Here is a 23,592-nt window from a genome sequence, read left to right on the forward strand (position 1 = left end):
AGGTAAATTTCAAGCAACTGGTGAACGTGACGTCATGGGAGCCACTCCGCGGGATGTGTGTTTGCAAAGAATGGTCAAGCGCTTATAACATTATCTGTGGTAGGTCGCAAGTACATTTGTCTGTGGTATTAAGGCTCTACCAAAATAATAAATGCATTCTGTTACAGCTCGAAGCCCAGCCATCCGAGCTACGTTTTTAGCGGCAATACGGGGCCCACTTGACCTTACCGCTACACCAATGTAAAATTATGCTTATAATGTGCCCTTTAATTGAGTTAGTAAGACTTAAAAGATAGCAACAGAAAATCTCAGTTTGTGGCTTATGTACTTCTTTCCAAACGCCCTAGAACACCTTCTGCTGCCAAAAATTGAACAACTCTTCGCTGGCTCTGTTTGGGTGAATCCATGTCATGACCGTATGAAGTCACCGTATGAACGTGCACACAGCACGCTGCCACATTTCGACCATAGCAGATTGAATCCTGAATACACAAACCTCCAGTTCAAACGCAAGACTCTGGATTAAAACAACGAACTTATACAAGAGTCTCGCTTTGGCGACTCATACTCGCTTCGTCACTTGAGAGCACGCTGCACATAACGACTGATAGTTATGCAACCCAACTAACGCAACGCATGCGGGCATACCCTCCAGGATATCAGTGTGTTACAAGTCGCCGCAAGAAAGTAAGCATGAATGTAAAGGTTGTGATAGGTTATTACTGAGCTTCTCTGTAGATCTTGTGTAAACGCTTTCGCTCAATAATACGTTTCAACTTCCATTTGATTTGTTCCTGTAAGTCCACTTTACGCACAGACAGGCTAATCTGGACTGGACTTACAGTTTAAAGTGGAATCTAAACCTATTTGCAGTGTGCCTTCATCGGGTATCGAACCCGAAGCACTTGGATTAAGTGGTAAAATACAAAAAAACATTAACTTCTGATCTGGGCCCAATGTCTGACGCATTTCATACTTTTATTATTGTAGTGTACCAATTAACTCAACCTTATTTTTCGTTGTCGCCTTGTAATCAAGGGATCCTGTGTTCGATATCCGCTTAAGGCACAAGCATTCGGATCCCACTTTAAAATGTAGGTGCAGCCCCGATTCCTTCCTTTGCATAAAGTGGACTTAAAAAACAAAACTCAACCTTAATTTGATCATAAAATAATTATAAGAGTTGTTTTATCTTGCAGAGGTTTAAGGGGAAAACCCCCGAAAAATGCCGTCCTCTACCCGCAACATTCAGAGGTATGCGTTATTGTTCCGGTGCTTTAAATTATACAGGAACGTCAGTTACACGAAATGTTTACCGGATTCCCTCGTTTATCTTTGTTATTTATCCTTTATTTGTAATTTGTATTTGTTTTACATGATGGCATGATTTAATATCATACCAGAAAAAAGACCAATGATTACTCGGAAACCAGAAGAATCATTGGTTTACGTATAATAGTGTTATAATATTATTATGTTAGATCTGCAATTATTGATTTTAAGATCTTAGAGAGAACAGGTTAGTAATCGGAAGGTAAATACTAGTGTAAAGTGTATGAAATGTATAACCAGATAGGTTATACTACTTTTTGTCTTAGTAATATCGTAGTTCTAAAGAGAGAAAATAACTTGGATTAGGATCTGGCAACACTCGAGAGTGCCAATGCAGGACGGATCAGAAACGGTTGCTTGAAATTTTTAGTGTCGCACCCTTTGATTACAAATATTTATTTCTAATGTGGAATCTTCGGTGTAAGTTGGCTGTTGTTTTTATATGTGTTTAATACATTAATACATCATTGTTCTATAAAACTAACTTGTTTCTTGTGACTTCACTAGTATTTTGCCTGTACACGTGTGAGTTGTACTTTTCGCCATTTACCGGTAAAACAAATTCCGTAAGGTTTTATTGAATATCACATGTGTTTGTGCCTGTATCCGGTTACAAATGGGATTAAAGAGTTATTAAGTTACTGATTTAAAGTTGCCAAAGTTACTAACTGGGAGTCGTAGGAATTGTAAAAGCTTATATTTATTGTTAATTTTTATCAGTTAAAAGTTCTTCATCACCAAGAATTAGTAAAGGTCTAGTAAGAAGTGTGGAGATTAGTAGATTCGATTAAGGGGAGTAGGGAAGGTGTCTTATTGAAATCGCAGTAGGAGAAGTGGGTACTGGGGAACATCAGTACGAGAAGGAGCTTCTGGAGGCCAGAGGAATGAGAAATCCTGGATACGTCAGGAAGGTGTCTCGTAAAAGTGTTACGGGTTGTTATCTGTTAGTGGTAGCGATATTAACCTATCCTCTGGGTCGAATCCTTGCTGTAATAACTTGATGGCTTTTATCAGGGAGCCTGGCTTGGCTCATTGTCATCTACTTCCTTTACCTTTCATGCCGAACGAAGTGAAAAGTCTTTTGCCGAAAATACCAAAATGCCATTCTCCCTTCCACGTAATACACCATGGACACATGCATTGTTGAAGACTAACAAGGCGTCTGGACTTAGAGGCTCGAGTTTTGTCGTCCACATACGTTCGTGATTGTCCCTTCCTGCATCTCCGGGTGAAAGGGGCGGCCTTTCAAGAAGGCACCCACATGACTTCCATGTAATACCCCCCGGTAACTGCAGGCAACGAGGCTAGGGCCAGTAAAATCTTCTGTAGTGTCTGTGCTTTGTCCTTGTGTGGGCTGAGCGCTCCTTTACAGTCTCATCCTTCAATCAGGTCAGGCAATTTAATTCCCTCGGAGACATGTTTTGATTTTAGCTACTGTAAGGGCTGGGTCCTGTATAATGTGATGGGTGCAATATGGCCTAAGTGCTGACGCACCCACGATCAATCAACCAATGGATCTTCCCAGGAGCCGCGGTGGTCTAATCGATAGGGCGTCTAACCACCACGCAGGAAAATCGGGTTCGATTCCAGTGGTGGGTGATCTTAAGTCAGAATTTTTCGCCCTCTGAGGCTCACCCACCCTCAAATAAATGAATACCTGGGAAGTAAAGGCACCAGGAGTGTGATGCTGATCACATCATCTCCAAAATGTGCCTTCATGGCACGGTGCTACATTCTATCCCAGCTATCCATGGAGCAGGTGAACGAAAACAAGCGTCTGCGCAAGTCGTGACGCGAGACGGCTACACCAATGAACACGTGAGAGGAGCGGGATTGCATGGAGGGGGAAAGCGATTGCAGTTCCCCGCAGCTTGTACTGCTTTGCTCTGCCAACTCGCGGCTTTGCTCCAGAGATAGCTGGGACAGGGTATATATATATATATACACAGGAAACTTTATCTTATCAATATTCATACATTTCGTCACATCATCGTCCATCCTCATCTTCGCGATTAGCCAAAGTGGAAGAAAAGCGAGGTAAAAATGAATCAATCCATTTCATGTAATTTAAAACGAAAGGGTGAAAATTTGATAGGAGGATGGGGTTTCGATGCCCATGACCGTGCCTCTCCCATACATCCCGAAGCAGATATTATTTTCGCGAATTCTTCCAGCGTTCGCAGCGCGAGATGTAGAGGCAGGAGCGCCGTAGGAGGGGCGTAGTTATAAAGCGCGCGCGTCTCTCCACCTCGCCCGCAGACCCGAAGTACCACCGCGCGAGGACAGTCGAACTGAGCCGCCTACCTGTTGCCTCCGACAGAAAACTCTTCTCAAGACCTCGACGCGCGATCGCACTCTTACGTAGCAACCAGGCCGCAGCCTCTCCCCATCCTTGTAAGTGACTCGTCGGCATCCAGCACCTTCTTGGCCTGCACGTCGGACCAAGGTAAGTCACTTTCTTTTGCAACTTTCCCGGTTAACAACGACGAAATATTAGGATCGGTGCGCGGCTGTGCAACGCCGGAACCTAACTTTTGAACTTTGTCCGCAGTCAAGTAAAACTAATAATAAGAACCGTACTTGTAGTAACCAAACCTTTGTAATCCGTTTCAAGAGTTATGAACAGAATGAAATGCGTTCCAGCAAATCAATAACTTTTTATTAACCCACTCCTGGTAACATAATTTTGACATCTTTCGTTCGTTCGTTACCCCACAAGTTTTTTTAAATATGTTATAGTACATTCCGGTTCTTTTCCTAAGTATTAACATACAATCAATTACTTTATTTTATTGTAGTTTATTTAATTTTTACAAATTTGAAGTAAAATTAAATAAAGTTGCTGAGTTGTACATGCCCTTCTACATTGTCCTCAATTTCAGATTCTCCATAGTCATTTTCATCGAAGTCAACCTCTTCTTTCAATATATGACACACAAAAGTTGCGAATTCATGGTCGGTCACCTTCTTGAATGTAATTTTGCACAAGTGCAGAACAAAATCTTCACACGCGTGGAAGGTAACAGGTGTGATGCCTCACCCCAGAGGGTCGATGCACTAAAAATGTTCTTTCCATCAACTGACTGCACCTACGAAAAAAGATCATGACATAGGACGTTTACATTATCGTGCTTGAAAATGTTCACAGAAATACCAACATGAAAAAAATGTACTCTGGGGTGGTGCCCGATCCCTGTTACTATCGAAGGGTTAAACGATTAAGTCCTGAACAGATACATTTTTATAACCTGCCAGTTAATATTTGTTGAAAACTGTTACATTTTAATTTACCTTTATTAAGATATTAGCTGATTAGCCGGCGTTGCCCGGGTATTTATTTATCCCAATGTTCTATTAGACAGGAAAATAATGAATTCTAACTATAGTGTAAAATCTAAGTAATATTATTTCATCCTGAATGTCACCAATTAGCTTAGCGACTCCGATAACTATGGATTCGACACTAATGTAGGTAATTTTTCACCCCCTCTCACCCCCATTCCGATAGGTGATGATGTTGGAGTTGAACGGAATTAGGAGTGTCACTATTCATCTTAGCAACTCCGAAAAATAAGGATTCCACACTAATATCGGTCGTTTTCGCAACACAAACTCATATCAGGCTGAATGTTAGACAACGAGAGAGACATTATCGTTCTGCGGGATGCATAGAGTCACGGCTGATTTGTGCGGAATTTAATATCGGTCGTATTCGATTATTTTTACATGTCACCCCCTTCCCACCCACCCCCACTCCTATGCGTGTCAGGGGTGTCTTACCCTCACAGTATTTCTTTCCACATTGCAAGTGATATGTGTACCAAGTTTGATTGAAATCGCTCCAGGCGTTCGAGATTTATGCCGGAACAAATATATATATATATATACACACACACACCCACAGACGCACACACATACATCCATTTTATATATATACCTAGGTAGATAGAAAACTAGCAACCTGTTCCTTGCTTTGTCCGAATTGTATCACTACTTGCATGTTCAACATATAATGGAAAAAGTTGAAATCAATACTCTGAATCCAAATATTCGAATTCAAGCCATGCTGTCAAGATAACAGCTACATAGTTGCGAATCATTAATTTGGTATTTTTTCAGTGCGTATCAGAAATTAGGTCTCATAGGAAAAATAGCCCTGTTCTGAATTTAAGTAAGTACTTTCAGTTTTTAGGTCTAATGGTTTGGGCTGTGCACTAATGAGTGAGTGACTGAGGACAAATTCTTTTACATATTAAAAATATCCACATTTAGAACTTTTCAGTTCTTTTTTCTGAGTTGAAACTTAGGAAATGTCTTGTCACGATCCTGTATATTTGCCAACTGCTCCCTAAAAGTGATAATCAATCGTTCTTCACGAAATTTTCTCGTTCTATTGTTGCACGTGTCTATATTCTTGACACCTTTCATTTTCTAATTGCATGTTCAAATAAAACGTTGAGTATTAATAATGTTTAGTCGCGAAAATAAATAATAGTTCCGCAACGATTTAAATTAGCTCTATTTCTCTTTCAGCAATAAATCCAAAAATCTGTGGACATTATTATGAAATTTCGAAAAGATTGTGAGGATTTCAAAAATAATTTTTCATCATTTGATAAGATCGTAAAAGCTTCCCCGATGGCGTGGTTGTAACGTCGTCGCCTTGTAATCAAGGGGTTCCGGGTTTGATACCCGGTGGGGACACACGTAGTTCGGATCCCACTTGAAACTCTAGGTCCAGTCCCGATTAGCCTTACTGTACAGAAAGTGGACTTAAGACAACAATTCAAAACTAACTGTTAGTGATAATTCAAGGAAATAAACCAGCCGGTGTAATAAGCGTGGGGAGTGGGTGTCGACCCCCGCCCTGGAAATTGCTATTAATAATTTTAAATTACAAGAAAGCAATAAATTTATTATGTTGGTGGTAAAGGTAAAAAGGTACTCCTGGGCATGAGCACTCATACCATTTAGACACATGGGGTGATCTTGGCTACAGTTGGGATGATGTGATTAGCATTACGCCCAGACACCTTTACCCCCAAGGTTTCCCTAAGGTACTAATTTATACGAGGCTGGGCGGACCTTAGAGCCGCGTGGAAACAGGGAAATGACTGGAAAAATTCCTGGTCCTAATCACCTGATCCGGGAATCGAACCAGGGTCTTCCGCATCGTAGCCAGATGCTATTCATGTAGGTAGTCAATAACAGAAATAATGTTAAGTTAATTAGGATTCTTGAAGAATATGCAGAAACAAATGAGTTAGTTCAGAGAATTGAGTGCAAAGTGAAGGAACCAGGTCTGAACTCGACGTTTTCTTGTTCTACTTGATAACACCATTAAGCCTTGTTTCCATGATAACCAAAAACTAAATATGCTGATAAAGGCAGATTTTATTTTATTTTAAAACATAAACTAAACATTACGTTTCGACCTTCCAACAAGGTCTTCTTCAGACTCTTTTTTTCATTTGTATTTGGTCCAGAGCCTGAAGAAGACCTTTCTGGAAGGTCGAAACGTAATGTTTAGTTTATGTTTTAAAATAAAATAAATTCTGCCTTGGTCGACATATTGAATTTTTGTTCTACTTGAACTACTTAATCGAAAGAATAAATGGCTCTATTCAAAATTCCTGAAATTAGATGTTTATGTGAGAGATCTCAGAACGTAAACTCATTGAATAAAATATCTCTTTAACTTCCAAACATTTCCTTGAACGAAGTGTGTTAAAGTCAAATACAACAACCATGCATTTCAATATAAACAAAAGTAGTTAGCCTGCTGGATATTTACCAACCTGGTATATCGAATAGAAGAAAGAGTCTTCCTAAGGATATAACATTAATAACAGTTTGGCACCAAGATTGTTCATAGTCATTATTAGTTTATAATTATAGTTATTAATTTTTATTAATAATAATAATTAATTTTTATCAATTGCCTGATCTTCACTACAAAACGTTCTGGTGACTTTGATTGATTAATTGAATTGTTGTTTTAAGTCCACTTTATGCACAGAAAGGCTAATCGGGACTGGACCTACAGTTTAAAGTGGGATCAGAACCACTATGCGCCTCCACCGGGTATCGAACCCGGGATACCTTGATTACAAGGCGACGACGCTACCACGAATCTAAAGGTTCCACGTTCGAATCCTGCGATGTATCACTGTGTTTGTCGGATTTCGTAAATTCCTTCTCGACGTCATGGTTAACCCAAGAAGAAGAAAGTGTCGTAAAATAAATGAAAGATAAATAAAGAAAGAAAAGACACCCAGATTTTATGAAGCTTTGAGCGGCGACAGTTGTTTCTGCGATGAAGCAACCAGTGTTCTTCGTATACACGGTAACATAACAAATTCAATTCTTTGGTCTGAATTAGATTTTCTAAGAAGATACTTTAAAGCAAAGGTAGCTAAATATACACAAACATGCATAAGCATATATTAATATGTTTAAAAGCTTTATAAAAGTTTACAATTGATAAAAACGTAAAAGTCTCGCCTCTATCCTACTCATGTTCTAGTCACCGGAAGTTGCTGTTTCCAGTCCAATCGTGTCTATGGGAGTTCGTTTTGTGCGTTCCTCTTCATCTTTTTCATTTCATCACCCGTCATACTCACCGTCGCGATAACCTAACGAGGTTGAAAATCACGTAAAGTATAACATAGATCAATTAAGAATACATATATTAGATGTTTAATTTAACAGCTTGGGAGCGAAACTTGATAACCCACACCTCCGTTTTGATTTAAGGCCGTACTAAAGGCAATTTTGTGGTAATTTTTCGATAACAGATGGCAGCACCATTTGCCATGGCAACCGTGGGCCATGTTGCCAGATATACGCATTATAATCCAAGTAGCTACATACAGGTTGGTCAATAAACCATAATGAAGCAACATTTACTGTCAATAAATGACGTCACGTTTGCGTTTTTATTTCTTAAGTTAAGAGAACTGAAACGAGGGATATTGGAAGAAAACAATGTGCTAAATATTTGATTGCAGTCGTCTAAATACATCCTAAACAGAAGAGTTATTAAATTTGCAATTGATGCGTCAAAGCAAATATTTGAGATTTTCCTGACAGTGTTGCCTGTATTTGTTTGAAAGCAAATGTAAAGCACATATTAAATTAATCGTTCTCACGAAATTATGCAACAAGCAATTATGGAGAAGACTTAACAAAATGCAATGGATTACATAAAAAATAATAGTAAAATGACTCTAATGATTATACATGTGAATATGGCAATATTTGTGGCACATAGAAACGAAGAACGTAACTGTACCAAAAAACAGCCTCCTCAAATATTGCGTTAGTCAATTGTAGTCAATGCATGAATCCATGCACGAAGTCATTTTGTACTGCATTATTACTTGAAAACAGAACAAAACATATTTTGAGGTTTTAGTACCATCCGTGTAAATACGTAGGTTGTACCTTATAGTGGGTTCCAAAAGTACGTACTCACACAATTTCTCAGATATACTTATCAGGCAGGCATGTATATTTACTGCGGCAAATTGCTGACTTAGAGTAGCGTCGTCTTTACAGTTTCCAAGTTACAGAAAGCATTGGTGTTGTTTAGTAACGTTATGACGATCTGACATTGGCAAGTGTTATATAAAACAGCAATGGTTTTACACGAAGGGTTGACAAATATCTTCTATATGTGAACAGACAAGATTTCCCAACTTCCCCAGTCTGGATTTCAATTCTGGTGGGAATTTAAAGGCGATAAATCTGCTGCACAATGAATATTGAATCATAAAGCCATAGTTTCGACAAGGAAATTTGACGTTCTGCTCTAATTGCGTCCTTTAAAAAATATACTCGTATGGAATTACATTTAAATAACTACGTTTAGAATGCAGTATCAAAAAGTAATTATCAAAATACATGTGAGATTATTAAGTGGCATGAATCATAAATGTAAAATTATTTAATTATGGCCCAAAAATTAATCTTTCTAAGATGCCTGAAATCAAGAATAAATCAGAATGTTTTACAATCAAAATACAATATATGAGATATAGTAAAGAAATCCTTCTTATATGTGTTGAGTTTTGGGTTCTTTCAGTTCTTCCGTAGTCCAGAAAATTGAGTTAAGAATAAGACATTATTTGTAACACAAACAAAAGTGTATAATTCCGGAACACAGCAATAGAACAAGTACAACAACTTACATATCGGTATAATAGAAAGAAGTCTCGTCACGGAGAACGACTATGACTTTTTAGACATACATGACAGGAACAATGCACAGACTGATGACGAACAACATTTAATAACCATGTCTGGCGTTCAAGTTCAATCGGCATACGACAATATGAACTGTAACAAAGGAACATCGTAACATGTAATATACACACACACACATGGTTCATGGTTCGGTGCAATGCTCAGGGGATAGCTTTACCTTCTATATTTACCATATCTTCACTTACCACTCCTGACGATGCATTGTACCCATGACCGTAGCTTCTTTTGCACCAGCCGCCATCAACAATAGCTGTAATGTTATGGAAGTTTTCTGAATCGATGTCACCTCTGTTTTCTGCTAACTTCTTCTCTTCGGCAATTGCTTCATTTAATGCTTCATTTGTACACTTCTTTAATATGTCGCCCAGAGATTTATCATGATGAATAAACGTTGGTTGACTCATATATTCAATATTCATGGACGAGAATTTCTCTTCTTCAAGAGAGTATGAACTGCCAGCTGATAGGGCTCCTAGAACGGTAACCATGTTTATAGAAATTGGATTATCCCCTGAAATGCTTGTAATTATATGCCTATGAGAACATTCACTTTTGTTACACTCATAGAAGCACTTACTCTCCAGTCCATTCTGTGATGTTTTAACTAGAATCATGGAGCCCCCAAAATTGCATTTATACGAATGCGCCTCCAGTAATCGTGCCTGTTCAATTACGTGACCCATGTCACATATGGTAAAATTGTCTCCATAATGCACTCCCTTTTTAAGTCTCTCAAATGTGGTTGTGATTGGCGATAATGAACTTGAAGAACTATCTTCACATGTATCGCTTTTACATGCATTGAGTGGAGGTGTTTCTTGTAGTGCGCGTAGATAAGAGGACAATATAGTCCCTCTCACAGGCGAAGCATTCGGTGTAGAGGGTACACATTCTGACGTCGAAGATGAATTATCACTATCATTCACATCCGAGTCCAAAACTGCGGTGTGTTCCTCATTGTTGTGCGATAAGGGTGCATTTGGATTGTCTACTGCATACCTGCGAAAGAAAGGCATGATTTACATCAGGTATAGGACTTCAGAAATACAACACAAGACAAAATAATGCTCACAGGTTTCTTTAAGAAACATAAGAAAATCAAATAAAAGCCAAAAATGATTTGTGATTTTTACATTATTATAAGTAGCTATAAAAATAAGAGCAGCGTGTAATTGTGACAAACCTCGACATTATCAAATCACAGCTATTGGCACATGTTGTCACAAACATCTGATAAGCAAACAATGTCTGAAAAAGGTAAAGCCATAGACGACTTTACGTTTAATTTATTGGCATATTTGGAGAATATGCTGTGGAATATCAAGTTTATATGATTGATTTGCTTTATTTTACTTCGCCTTTTGTGCCAAGTTTAGGTAATTTGCGAATATGGGGATGAATGGACACTCACAAACAACCATGCCGAGGCCTGGATTCGAACCCTAAGTGCTCGAACCCGAGTGCTAACCACTCCGCCACGGGGGCCGGCTCAAATTTATATGTCCGTACCCTCTGCATACTGTGTGTGCGTGTATGTGTGTTTTTGCATATTAATTGGGAACATATTAGCTTGATTGATTGATTGATTTGGTGTTCTAAGTCCATTTTATGCACAGTAAGGCTAATCAGGACTGGGCGTACAGTTTAAAGTGGGATTCGAACCACTATGTGCCTCCACCGGGTATCGAACCCGGGACCCCTTGATTACAAGGCGACGACGCTACCACTGCGCCATCGGGGAGGCCGGAACATATTAGCTATTTTTATGATTAATTTGGGATATTTAAAATTATTGTTGTAATTTTCTCTCTTCATGAAAAGCCTACAATTTGGAGCATATTCAAAACATTAAATACATGTAGCCTAACCTTTCTGTAGTAGAAATATGCTGTGAAATGCTTAGACTTTAGAAGGATATCCTAGATACGTAAATGTTTATAGTTTTGCTATCCTACAGTTTAGCATATATATAAAATAATACAATGAAAAATAAGTTATTTAGGTTCACAAAATGAGAAAAATGTAAATTGGAAGGTACGCCATTTAGGGTAATTTCACAACCTCCCTCAAGTATACAATATGTATTATGTAACAGTTAGTAGACCTATATCATACTCCCTCTGTCCCATAATTATTGTCCGGAACACTTTAGTTTGTGGTCACAAAATACTTGTCCGATATTCAAACTGTGACACTTGTGTATACAGAAGAAGAAAATGAAACACGGGAATGAGTCATACAACGTTATTACTCAAGGGTCAGTATAAATTGGCCGATCAAGTATCGAAAAGAACATAAATAAAAAGTTGGCATACCGGACTATATTTAAGGAACAGAGGGAGTATCATTTTTGCATGTTGGCAGAGAAATGTATCATCCTCACAGCTATTTATTATTTGTATTGATCTTCAGACCTTGTTTTGTGAATCATTGCAATATGATTCACACAATTATATATCATATATCAATCAATCTTTTCAGTTTGGAACAAAGCAATTATGAATTGTACGAGTTATACAAAACAAATACAACTACATTTGTAACGTGATCGTGCCTCTTATTTTTGACTAATTACTGGTGAAGTATGCATTTTGTTTAACACAAAACATTTTTTTCTTCACAAACGAAGAAAACATTTGTACATGAGAGAGATAGATATATAAATTTATTGTAAATTCTATCCTGTCTACTGTTGAATTGCCCTTGCACATAACGCCTAAAGCTTAAAATCTGGATACTGTTATGCACAGTATCAGCCATGTAAGCTATTGACATCAAAGTTTCTTGGTTTTAGTCGAATTTTACAAATTTATTTATGTTAAATATATAAAGTATTACCGTTAGGAGGAAATGGGCCACGATTAGTTGAAAGTTATAAGAGGAGGTTGGAGTTAAAAGCGTTACAGGAATACTGTTTTTGTGCTAATTCGAAGCTCGAAGTAAACTGTAATATGTAGGGCGTTGTGGAGACGTTACTCAATCTGACCAGTGCTAACCTAACCAGCTTATTTTAGCCAAATCTATCGTAATGTAATAGTGGATCATGAGCAACCTAACCAATGAATGTTAACTTGTTCAAAGAATTACTATATCACATTGTATGGACAAAACAATAATCGATTTGTTATTAGTCACAAATAATGGAACTCCGGTATTGAAGATGGTGCAAGGGCAAAGTGAATTCGTAAAGTGACTGGCTACTAAGAGTTTGCAAGCAGATATCCGTGTACTTCAAATAATCAACAATTGTCCTTGACCTCGCGTTCTGTTTGTACGAAATAAGCGAACAGAAATCGTATGAATTGTGAATTTCAAAACTTCACTCACAAGGAAAACTGTAAACGTTTTTTTCTTGTGTAGTATGTATCTTTTACACCTCGCATGCAGACAATACGTTCATTTTGAAAAAAAAATGCGTAAAGAAACATAATAACAAATATGTATACTGTGTGAGAAATGTCCATCTGTATTATGCATACTGAATTTGTAGCACACTTGATATCTGTAACAGATACGAGCAAGCAATTAAATGTAAACACTTACCTTTTAGTTCTTTCTTGCTTTTCACGTTCACGACGTATTCTTTTGGACAATGCTTTTCTAGAGCGAAATGGGTGTCTTTTACTTCCATAATTCTGTCTCACTTTCCCCATTTTCCACACACCATCATTCAAACATGACAATCAACGTATTGTAATAACATACGGAATGTAAACTTGGCAACAGCGTTTGATATAAATATCTTGAGGATGAAACGCCACTTCAAAAATTATTAATATAAGCACTAGTTTATGGACGCACAAACTGAGTTTAAATTTACACACAGTGCTCCTAATACTTTAGACAAGAAACATGTGAAGACCGTTTCGTAAAAATCATCCTTAATAGACTGGCAACTTTTATAAAATGCACCGGTATTAACAAAACTACCACTTCAGCGCCATCTGTATGCGGCAGTTTGAACATGGCGGAGACCTTTTATTTTCTGTTATTTACTTAAATCCCTTCAATCGTAACAAAATTATAAGGTTCACATGTTCTAGTGAATAAAACAATCTTTTATGTCGGAAAATTTCTTCCTTACCGAATCTATATTAGTTGTATGGCTATCATTAGAAATTTGGGTCTATGCTTTAGCATGGCTTTAGAACCCCCTTAACGCTGGATGCAGTTGCTGTAAATTAATAACTGAACTCCTTCAGTAACCACTGACAGCCAGAAACCAGTAATGTGCCGTAGACTATATGTTTACGTCTACATTCGTTGTCTACACGTAATTTATGCGTAGATTGCATTTGCTTTAGTTTACATAGACTACGTATAATACGTACAGACAATATAAACTAAACAAAAAATAATTTTCAAGGATGTTGTGAAAGAAAAGTGACATTTGCAATTAAATTTGTTCCTACCGAACTGACAAGAATCCTATTTACAAGAAAAAAAGTTATCTCATTCTCTATCATCAACTGTAGGGAAAAGCTAAAATGTATTCAAACAACAGATGGCAGTCGTGAGGTGAAAGTAATGTTTTCCCAATAAAACTCCATAATAGTTCCTAAGTTGCAATTTTTCTTCGTTGAGAAATTGCTTGTAATTATAGACAAAAGTAAACAAATTAATTCTCACATTTCAACAATTCATATACAGTATAATTCTGCTTCACTTGCACAGCACCCTTAATTAAGCTTCCGCCTTCCGCTATGTTGTTTACATAGATTACGCTATGTAGTGTATAAAATAGTCTACGTGTAGAATGTAGACTATCGCTCTTTACGCGTAGACGCACATCACTGCCAGAAACACATGGCAACATCTGGATAACGCATAAGTCACAATGCAATGGATGAGCATTCACGTGTTTTTCTTTTCATACTTTCTTGGTTTATCAAAGTTTTACTCCCGAACCGACCGATTTTTAATCCATACAAATTCCCTGTGGCCTTCGTACATAGATTTTTTTTGGATTTCATTCGGTTATTTTACGAGGCGGCCGGAGCGTGGTGCTGATGACGGCATTTCCAGAAATAGCCAAGATTGTGCCCACCTTTCACATCTCTATGTATACCTTCATGTGTGCAATTTGCTTTACCTTTTTACCTTAATTTACGTCACCCTTCCACCGGTTAATCGTGACGATGAGCATGAATGGTGAATTGATGAATCATTAGACGAACAAATGCCCTAAGCTGGGTTCGAACTGGGACTTATGGCATTTTAGCGCGTTGTCCTGACCATTCATCCACAGAGTACGACAGAACTCGTCACTAATGTACAGTCATGGACACTTCTGGATTGTAACGATTCCATTGAAAGTTAATGGAATTGTTAATACCCAGAAGTGTCCGTGATTGTACATACGTTTCAGAATTTTTATAATCATCGTGATTCTTGTATCATAGGAAACAATATGTGATGTGACATGCTTTATATCCAGTGATATCTGAGTGAATAAGTTTGTTCTTAAGCCCACTTTGTGCACAGAGAGGCTAATCGAGACTGGATCTACAGTTTAAAGTGGAATCGGAACCACTGTGTGTCTTGCGCAGCGACTTGTTTTCGTTCGCTTCCTCCAGAGATACCCGGGACAGAGTATATAACCTGACCCTGCAGGGTGTTGTGTGTGTTGCCTAACTTTTACTTACAAACTTGATGACGTCACGGGAAAAGTGAAGAAACATTCACAATTCTCAAGTAAATCCTGAATTACTTAGTGAATATTCAATCTCAACTGATTTTGGTGTATTAAGACTTCAGTTTGTTCGAACGCAAAAGCATCAAGAGTCAGCACGTAAACATGATTTTCCGTTACGAAAAGCGCAATTATCAACTTCGGATGCTTTCACGAAAGATCAGTAAACGCACGGTCATGAAAATAGGCGGCTGGGCAGAATTGCGCTGGTGCCACATATGGGAAGAGCAAAGCGACAGCGGGACAAAAGTCAGACCGACCTCTCTCCGGGGCACTTTTGCGTCATCCTTGACCTTTCGAGCAAATATCGTCAGTTTCTATCACATGGATTACGAGGGCCAACTCCAACTAGATCTTTCGTTCATCTAAACTTCCGAACCCATGGCGTTGCGTTCCGACGTGGCAACAGCGCGAACTTCTGCCCCCCGCCTAATTTCAAGGAAGCTCGTTTACGATACAGTACTCTTGAGCACCACTATTCGAAAAACAGTCTCCATTGACTGCCTCAAATTTTACGTGGTACTCCTCGTTGCAACGAATTCAACTTCACTTCCTTTTCTTCGTCTCACCTTAAAAGAAGCGGCCGGTTCGATACCCAGTGGAGGCACTTGGTGGTTCGGATCCCACTTTAAACTGTAGGTCCAGTTTAAATTACCCATTCTGTGCATAAAGTGCACTTAAAACACCAACTCAATCAATCAACCAATTTCCTCAAAAAAAGAGTAACCAGTATACGATAAACAAAATTATCGTCATATTTGGCGCCCAACTAAAGGCCAAACCCGGTACAAACAATGTATTCTCAAATTGATTCCCGACTGTAAATATCACACCCTATCTACAGACACAACATACATAACATTACAGACCGTTATTCACCACGTACATCAATTTACTTTTTCTAAAATATTTCGGAAGACGTATTACTAGTTCTTTGCACAGAACAACAACTTTCATTTCGAGCATATGACGCTCATTGTTTTTAGGAAGTTTTTTTACTCTTACAAAATTCAACAATAACCTTCATTATTGACGGCGAATAGGAGGTGTAGAGAGCAGTTACCCTATACCCCCGCCTCTTAATTCTACGGCTTGTCTACCAGGAAAGAGGAAGCTGCCGTTGCTCCCCAATTTTGACACCAAATTTCCGTACCAACCATGATTGTTGGTAATGCCAAACTGAAGACGTAATTAGGTTCTCTTATGAGATGTAAAGTTTCTTCAGCATGCTTCACACAATAAAAAGGAACTTCGTAAAAACATATCACAGTTTTTTTTATTGAGAAAGCTTGCTAACCCACATGCAATGGCGAGATTCTCTCGGAATTAAACTCATTCTCCCGGTCTTGAAGACAAACTTTATTATCTCTCGGAATGAGGAGGTTTAGTATTGTTATATATTTTATTATATTATTTTGAAGACTCGTGAAAAATGAGCACGGTGGAATAGAAAGTCTAAACACATTGTTGTGCCAAAGCGTCCAAACAAGAGCTGCAGAAAACGTAACGAAGACATTGTTGCATCAAAGTTCACCCTCCACCAAATTTTGTTTCATTATATAGATTTAGTTCGTCGTATGTATGTTACAGTAAGATTATGTGCTGTATACGAGGGTTGCTATTTATGTATCTGGAATAACAAAAAGAAAATATGTATAATTAAAAATGGTTTTATTTTTTTCAAAATAGTTTCCATGATGATCGATGCACTTTTGCATACGTTTGAACCAATTCTCATAGAACTTTGTCCATTCCATTTGTCCACATGCATTTTAAACGCATCAATCGCTTCTTTTGGCGTCGAAAATCGTTGACCACGTAGCTTATTCTTCACGTACGGGAACAAAAAGAAATCATTGGGTGCTAAATCAGGGCTATACGGCGGATGACCCATCAATTCAATGTTTTCACCGGTCAAGTACTGAGTTGTTTGGACCGATGTGTGACAACTCGCATTGTCATGGTGAAGAATGATCCTGCGTCGCTGGTTGTTTTTTCTGATTTCCCCAAAGACTTCTGGCAAAGAAATGATTGTGTACCAATCAGAATTGACGATTCTACGAACCTCTAGTGGCACTGTAGCCACATGTCCATTTTTTCCAAAAACAAACAGGCGACCATTTGCTTCGAAGTGCTTCTTGCACGAATAACTTTTCTGGGTTTGGCTCACACCGTCGACTGTTGTTTGCTTTCGGGCTCATATGCATAGATCCAAGATTCGTCACCTGTGTAGATGTTATACACGGCTTTTGAAGCACCACAATTGTATTTTGTGAGTATTTGTTTGCACCAATCGACACGAGCCTTTTTTAGAACGATTGTCAAATTATGCGGGATCCAACGCGAACAAATCTTCTTCACGGCTAAATGTTCATGCAATATCTTATGTATGCTAGTCATACTAATGCCCAGGGATGCCTCAATCTCACGATATGTCACACGACGATCTTGCATTATCAGTTCTCACACAGCATCAATGTTTTCTGGCGCAACAACAGATTTTGAACGGCCTTCTTTAGATTCGTCCGTGAGCGAACGACGGCCACGATTGAATTCACTAGACCAGTGACATAGAGTGCTTTTACATGGTGCTTCATCGCCAAAAGTCCAAGTGAGTTGATCGATGGATTGTTGTCGAGATAATCCACGTCGAAAGTCGTAGAAAATCATTGCTCGAAAATGTTCTCGAGTTAATTCCATTGTTGGCCTTCGATGAAATTTTCAAGTCCCTGTAACAAACAAAAATAGCATCCGTAAGCACAACGTTCTGGTACCATGGAAATGTCCAACTTTACGATGGATATATTAGATGTTACCTAGCAACATTAGTGTTGCCAGTTCCGGATACATAAATAGCAACCTGTGTATACTGATTTAGTTTTGTTTACTTACAAATTGTGGTTGCTGGCTTGTTTTGATCAAGTTGATTCAATTTTGTGTTCACAATAGCAAGATCACAAAACAGGTAACAGCTGGTATTCAGTCTTCCAGAACATTTTAATCTATACTCTGTCCGGCTATCTCTCGAGCAAACGAGCGAAAACAAGTATCTGTGCAATTAGTGACGCGAGACGGCTCCACCAATAAGCTTGGAGAGGGAGAGTGCCTGCAGTTATCAGCCTTCGCAGCAGCGTGTACTGCTCCGCTCTGCCCACTCGATTTTACCCTCTTCTTTGCCGCTTTGCGCGCACTTCCTCCAGAGATAGACAGAACAGAGTATAAAGAAATTCCTGGAATCTTAAATGTGTGATTACAAGCCGCCACTGACTTCATTGTTTGTAAACGTAGTCCTAGTTGGTAAAATGCTTTCGAACATCCCCGGTCCATTTCGGAATTGGTTACAAGAATGTACAATTAATTATCCGCACTGATTGTATCCGTCCGGTTTGATTACAGCTCCACCTCTCGGAAATGTTGTTTTGTAAACAAAGAGCAAACCTCGGAATGCGCAAAGAGTAAAGCACTCAGTGTTTACAAAATGGAATCAGTGACGGCTTCTAACGACACATTCGCACACATTATTAGCATTTTACCAACTAGGACGACGTTTACAAACAAGGAAGTCAGTGGCGGCTTGTAACCACAAATTCGCAATTATCTCGAAAACGGCTCGTTTACGGGTCCATGTTTACTGACACTTTTTTGCTTCTATTATGTGTACTTTCACTTGTGTCAGTTTGTGCTATTACTTTTGAGACACCCTGTATTTATGTGACTATAGCGCAGAGCTTCATTTGGGTCCCTGGCTCCATCTGTGAACAAGATGAAATCGCCCGTGTATATTTCAACAGTTTCCGCCATGCTCAAACGAGGACTGTCTTCATTAAGTAACAATTCCATTTCCAAAGCCGCTTACGTTCCATCACGATGTGTGATTACTAGTCTCCCTGCCTACGGAAATATGAGAGCGCAGGTTATTTGCCTATGCATTACCTCTATGACTTCCAGTGCATTTGCATCAATTAATTACTTACTCTCTCTCTGCATGTCATCATCATCGTCATCATACATGCTTGGACACAAACCAACACACACACTAGCGTCGTCGCCTTGTAATCTAGGGATCCCGGGTTCGACATCCGGTATTGGTTCAGGTTCCACTTTGAACTGTAGGTCCAGTCCCGATTAGCCTTACTGTGCACAAAGTGATAAAAGTGTCATGGGTTCGAAACCCATTGCGAGGAACATAATAGTTGTTCATTTTAAATCAACCTACCTCACCTTCGTCTCTACCCTCACACGCCCTGACACAAACACACCCTAATGACTCCCCAAGCCCTCGGCCTCCTTACCCTCACAAGTCTTCCGGAGGCTGAGGTCTATCCTCATGAGGGTCGCCCTTCAGATGGTGAATACTCCTTGGCTCATAATGGTTTGGATCCCACTTCAACTTCTAAGTCCAACCCTGATTAGCCTATCTGTACATAAATTAAAACTGTTGGCCGTAAAAGGTATATTTTCAGTTATCATTGAAAAAGTGAGATAGATAGTATAGTCGGATCCATGAGTATTACTGTGCAAATTGTCCATCACCATGTTCGTGCACTTTATTTGACCCAATAAGAGCTTCAAGAATTAAAAGAAAACTAAAAAAGCTTAAAAAACACTTAGGCTGTAAGAGAAAATTAATGAAAATAGTCATGGACAATTTGCACGGTAATACTCATTGATACCACTGTACAGTATGACTCCAATGAGTTTGCATTCAACTATCTTAGTTGCGTTTAGTCTAAATGCCTATGTTAGTCTATGGATTGGAATCTACTATCACGCATTATTCTACGGAAGAAAAGTTTCAAATTTGCAAAATGTTTGGTAAGACTATCGACTAGACAGTTCTGCAACGCATGTTTCAAAAAATTGATTTTATGCATTGTCTAGGGCCTCACTTGTGCCTAACCTACTCGCATGCTTATCTCAAAGTATAAATAATTACTTCCCGTCTATTTCCTTACGTGAGTAGGTTAGGCAGTCAGGTTTGGTGTTCTTAATTCACTATATATAGAGCCGGCCCCAGTGGCGGAGTAGTTAGTACATCCTGGCCTAAGCATGGATGTTTGTGAGTGTCCCTTCATCAATTTCATCATATCATCACTCATCCCTATCTTCGCAAATTAGCCAAAAGTTGCACAAAAAGGCGAAGTAAAATAAAGCAAATCAATCAAATCAAATCAATTAATTCACTATAGTTCATAATGTAATAAAGACAAGCCCCTAGGCTATATTTTCCATTCTTGAATTTTACTGCGTTTATATCAATTTCATATTTCATGTAAATTATAATGAATTATGTAAGTATATCTTTATATTTTGATTTGTCCATGGTGGTTCAGATTTGAAACATTGAGTGTAAATATATTATTTGTACGTTGTAATATTTGAAATTTTGTGTTCATGTAGGCAATTTTTGTATTGGATAGTTACGTCTGACATTTTATGTTACTCTTTCAATCGTACTTGTATTATTATTTTAATGTTTTTGCTTTTAGTAACTATACTTGGTTTTGTGTACATTTCCGATGTACTTTAGCGTTGACATACTTTATGTTTATCAGAACATATGGAACACTATAACTGGGCATTCGCCTGTTGTGTTCAGATAAATAAATAAGTAAATTACCATCGACCTGGTTTGATTACAACGTCTGTCTCTTGACCATTCTCATTTTCCTTAATTTCTCTTTCATTTTCTGCTAATTCCACTTACTTTATTACTCCTTTTATAATTTATGTCCTTCTAATTCTAAATGTATTATTATTGCGAACTTTACTATTCAAACGGGTTCAAATATACTAGTAAGCTAATAAGACATATTTGTTTGTGACGTTTAACCTCAACAAGTATGCTTGGAAAATTGGTTTGATTGATTGATTTTGTTTATTTCACTTCGATTTTCTGCCACTTTTCGCAACGATGAGGATGAGTGATTATATACGGTAATAAAATTGATGAAGGGACATTCATAATGAACCCCCAGGCTGGGAATTCGAACCCGGGACCCCTGGCGTCGAAGCGCGTTGTGCTAATAGATAGATAAACAAGAGATGGAATCGAAGAAGTTTACAAAATCCAAGGGTGACTTTTTAAAATTGATTAAAAAGTTTAACGACATGTTCCCACAAATAATGAAGGTTCAAGATTGTACACAGCATTATTAATGATGCTATGATTACGCATACACAATGTACTACAAACAAATTTTCTCTTCTACGGCAGAAGATTAAATTTGCAATCTGTCACGGCTCAACAAAATCCTTCCATTAATTTGATAGGTGGAGAATTAAATGCGTTGTAAAACCAGCTCTTATGCAAGTGCATTATACAGCTTAGGATTAACGTAGGAAAAACCCCCACTCATGTCCAGGGGAAGCATATATGTTGAATTACTGTTCATAACTTCAAATCGCAAATATAAATCCTATCCTTATTATACTATACAGGTGCTACAGTGCAATTAAAACATTGTATAATCTTGAATTTAATTGCCAAAAATATGAAAACCCTATTCAGGGATTATATCGTTCATTGTTATATTTTAATGCTCTAATTTGACATATATGTGTAAGAAATTTCCACTGAAACACAGAAAGGGTAATCGGGACTGGACCTACAGTTTAAAGCAGAATCCGAACCACTATGTGCCTTCACTGGGTATCGAATCCGGGAATCTTTGATTATAAAGCGACGACGCTACCACTGCGCCATCGGGGAGGCTTATATCCCTGGAGGGAATAATATTTGGAGGGAACAATAATTTATTGGTAATTTAGTTACTTTTTCGCACTTCGCCATTCATTTGCAACACTTTTCTGTCAGATAACTGGAAGCTGCACTTGGTGAACGCAGATGTGGCCTCAAGCGCTGATCTATTCCTGGAACTGTTAAACAAGTGACCAAGGTCAAGGACCACGCACTCATCTTCCGTTTGCTTCGTCCACGGAATGTGCACGTAAAACGTCATCCCAATGAATGAAAAGTTGCAAATGAGTTGTCACGTGACTCGGACTCATCACAACAGAACATATATGCCATTATCTCATGAATAGAGTGGAACAATAGTACGCAAATTATCTACATGTAATTTTTCACGCGAGCGCAATAGCCCTTAACGAAATACTTTTTTTGAAGAACAGTGTATTTTTTAACAAGGAGCTATATTTCTTTGTAAAGTGCTAGAAGGCAGTAGTAGTAAAGCGGCGAGTTTCTTCGTGATTTGGTTGCCTAGTCGTGTTAAATTTAACAAATGAAAAATTACACAGCCATGACTTGATGTATCTACAGGCACGTCCATGAAAATAGGCGGCTTTGCAGAATCGCGCTGGTGCCACATGTGGGAAGAGCAAAGCGACAGCGGGACAAAAATCGCTGGCTCCCGCGCACTCTGTGGCAACGTCAACCAGGCTGAGTTGCCTAGTTCGAGCGTCAGACCGACCTCTCTCCGGGGCACTTTTGTGTCATCCCTGACATTTCGAGCAAATACTGTCAGTTTGTATCACATGGATTACAAAGACAGCTCCACAACAAGATCTTTCATTCTCTTAAACCTCCGAACACTTGGGGTTATGCTCCGACGTGGCAACAGCGCGAACTTCTGCCACCCGCCTAATTTCAAGGTCGTGCGTTTAGAGCCGGCCCTAACGAGGGGTAACTGTAGAATCGTCAGAGGCCTTTCCACAAAAGTAAACACATGACAGAGAACGCTATTGAATTTTATTAAAAATTGCCACTTAGGGACATTTCACACCATAGGTTGGTTGGTTGAATTGTTGTTTTAAGTCCACTTTATGCACATTAAGGCTAATTGGGACTGTACCTACAGTTTAAAGTGGGATCAGAACCACTATGTGCCTCCACCAGGTATCGAACCCGGTACCCCTTGATTACAAGACGACGACGCTACCACTGCGCCATCGGGGAGGCCGTCACACCGAAGGAACCCGCGACAGGCGACACACGAGAAGCGACACTTGTTTCTCTGCTCACTTTGCATGATGATACCCATATAATTGCATTCAACTCGGAATATTAAAACGCCTGACCGATTTCTTTCAAATTCAATAACAGTTTTCTAGATGCTATGAAAAGTGAAGATCAAAACATCTCATTTTAAGGCAGTTGGTGGAGTCAAAACATTGGAAACTCGTTCCATATTTGATACCTCGGTCTCCTCCAACCACTCGCTAATATTTCAAAATATTTGTTGTCAAACTGTAAGCAACGTAAGTGGCCTATAAATTACTGAAAGTTTCGTTTCTTAATCTCAATCTTTAAATACTGGTCTAGGCAAAGATTTGAAAAA

The 23,592-nt window shown here is 38.7% G+C and overlaps 1 protein-coding gene across 2 annotated transcripts in view; it reads left to right on the forward strand.

Moving 5' to 3' along the window:
• Positions 1 to 3,600: 3,600 nt before the first annotated feature.
• Positions 3,601 to 23,592, forward strand: part of Dh44 (corticotropin-releasing diuretic hormone 44) — a 618,074-nt gene continuing 598,082 nt past the window's right edge. For both annotated transcript variants that reach the window (XM_083112447.1, XM_083112448.1), the window contains exon 1: positions 3,601 to 3,778. The gene's annotated coding sequence lies outside the window, so the exon portion shown is untranslated. The remainder of the gene's footprint in view (positions 3,779 to 23,592) is intronic.

This window comes from Lepisma saccharinum, chromosome 26 (assembly GCF_977018435.1).
Source record: "Lepisma saccharinum chromosome 26, izLepSacc3.1, whole genome shotgun sequence".
In the NCBI taxonomy this organism is placed as follows: Eukaryota; Metazoa; Arthropoda; class Insecta; order Zygentoma; family Lepismatidae; genus Lepisma; species Lepisma saccharinum.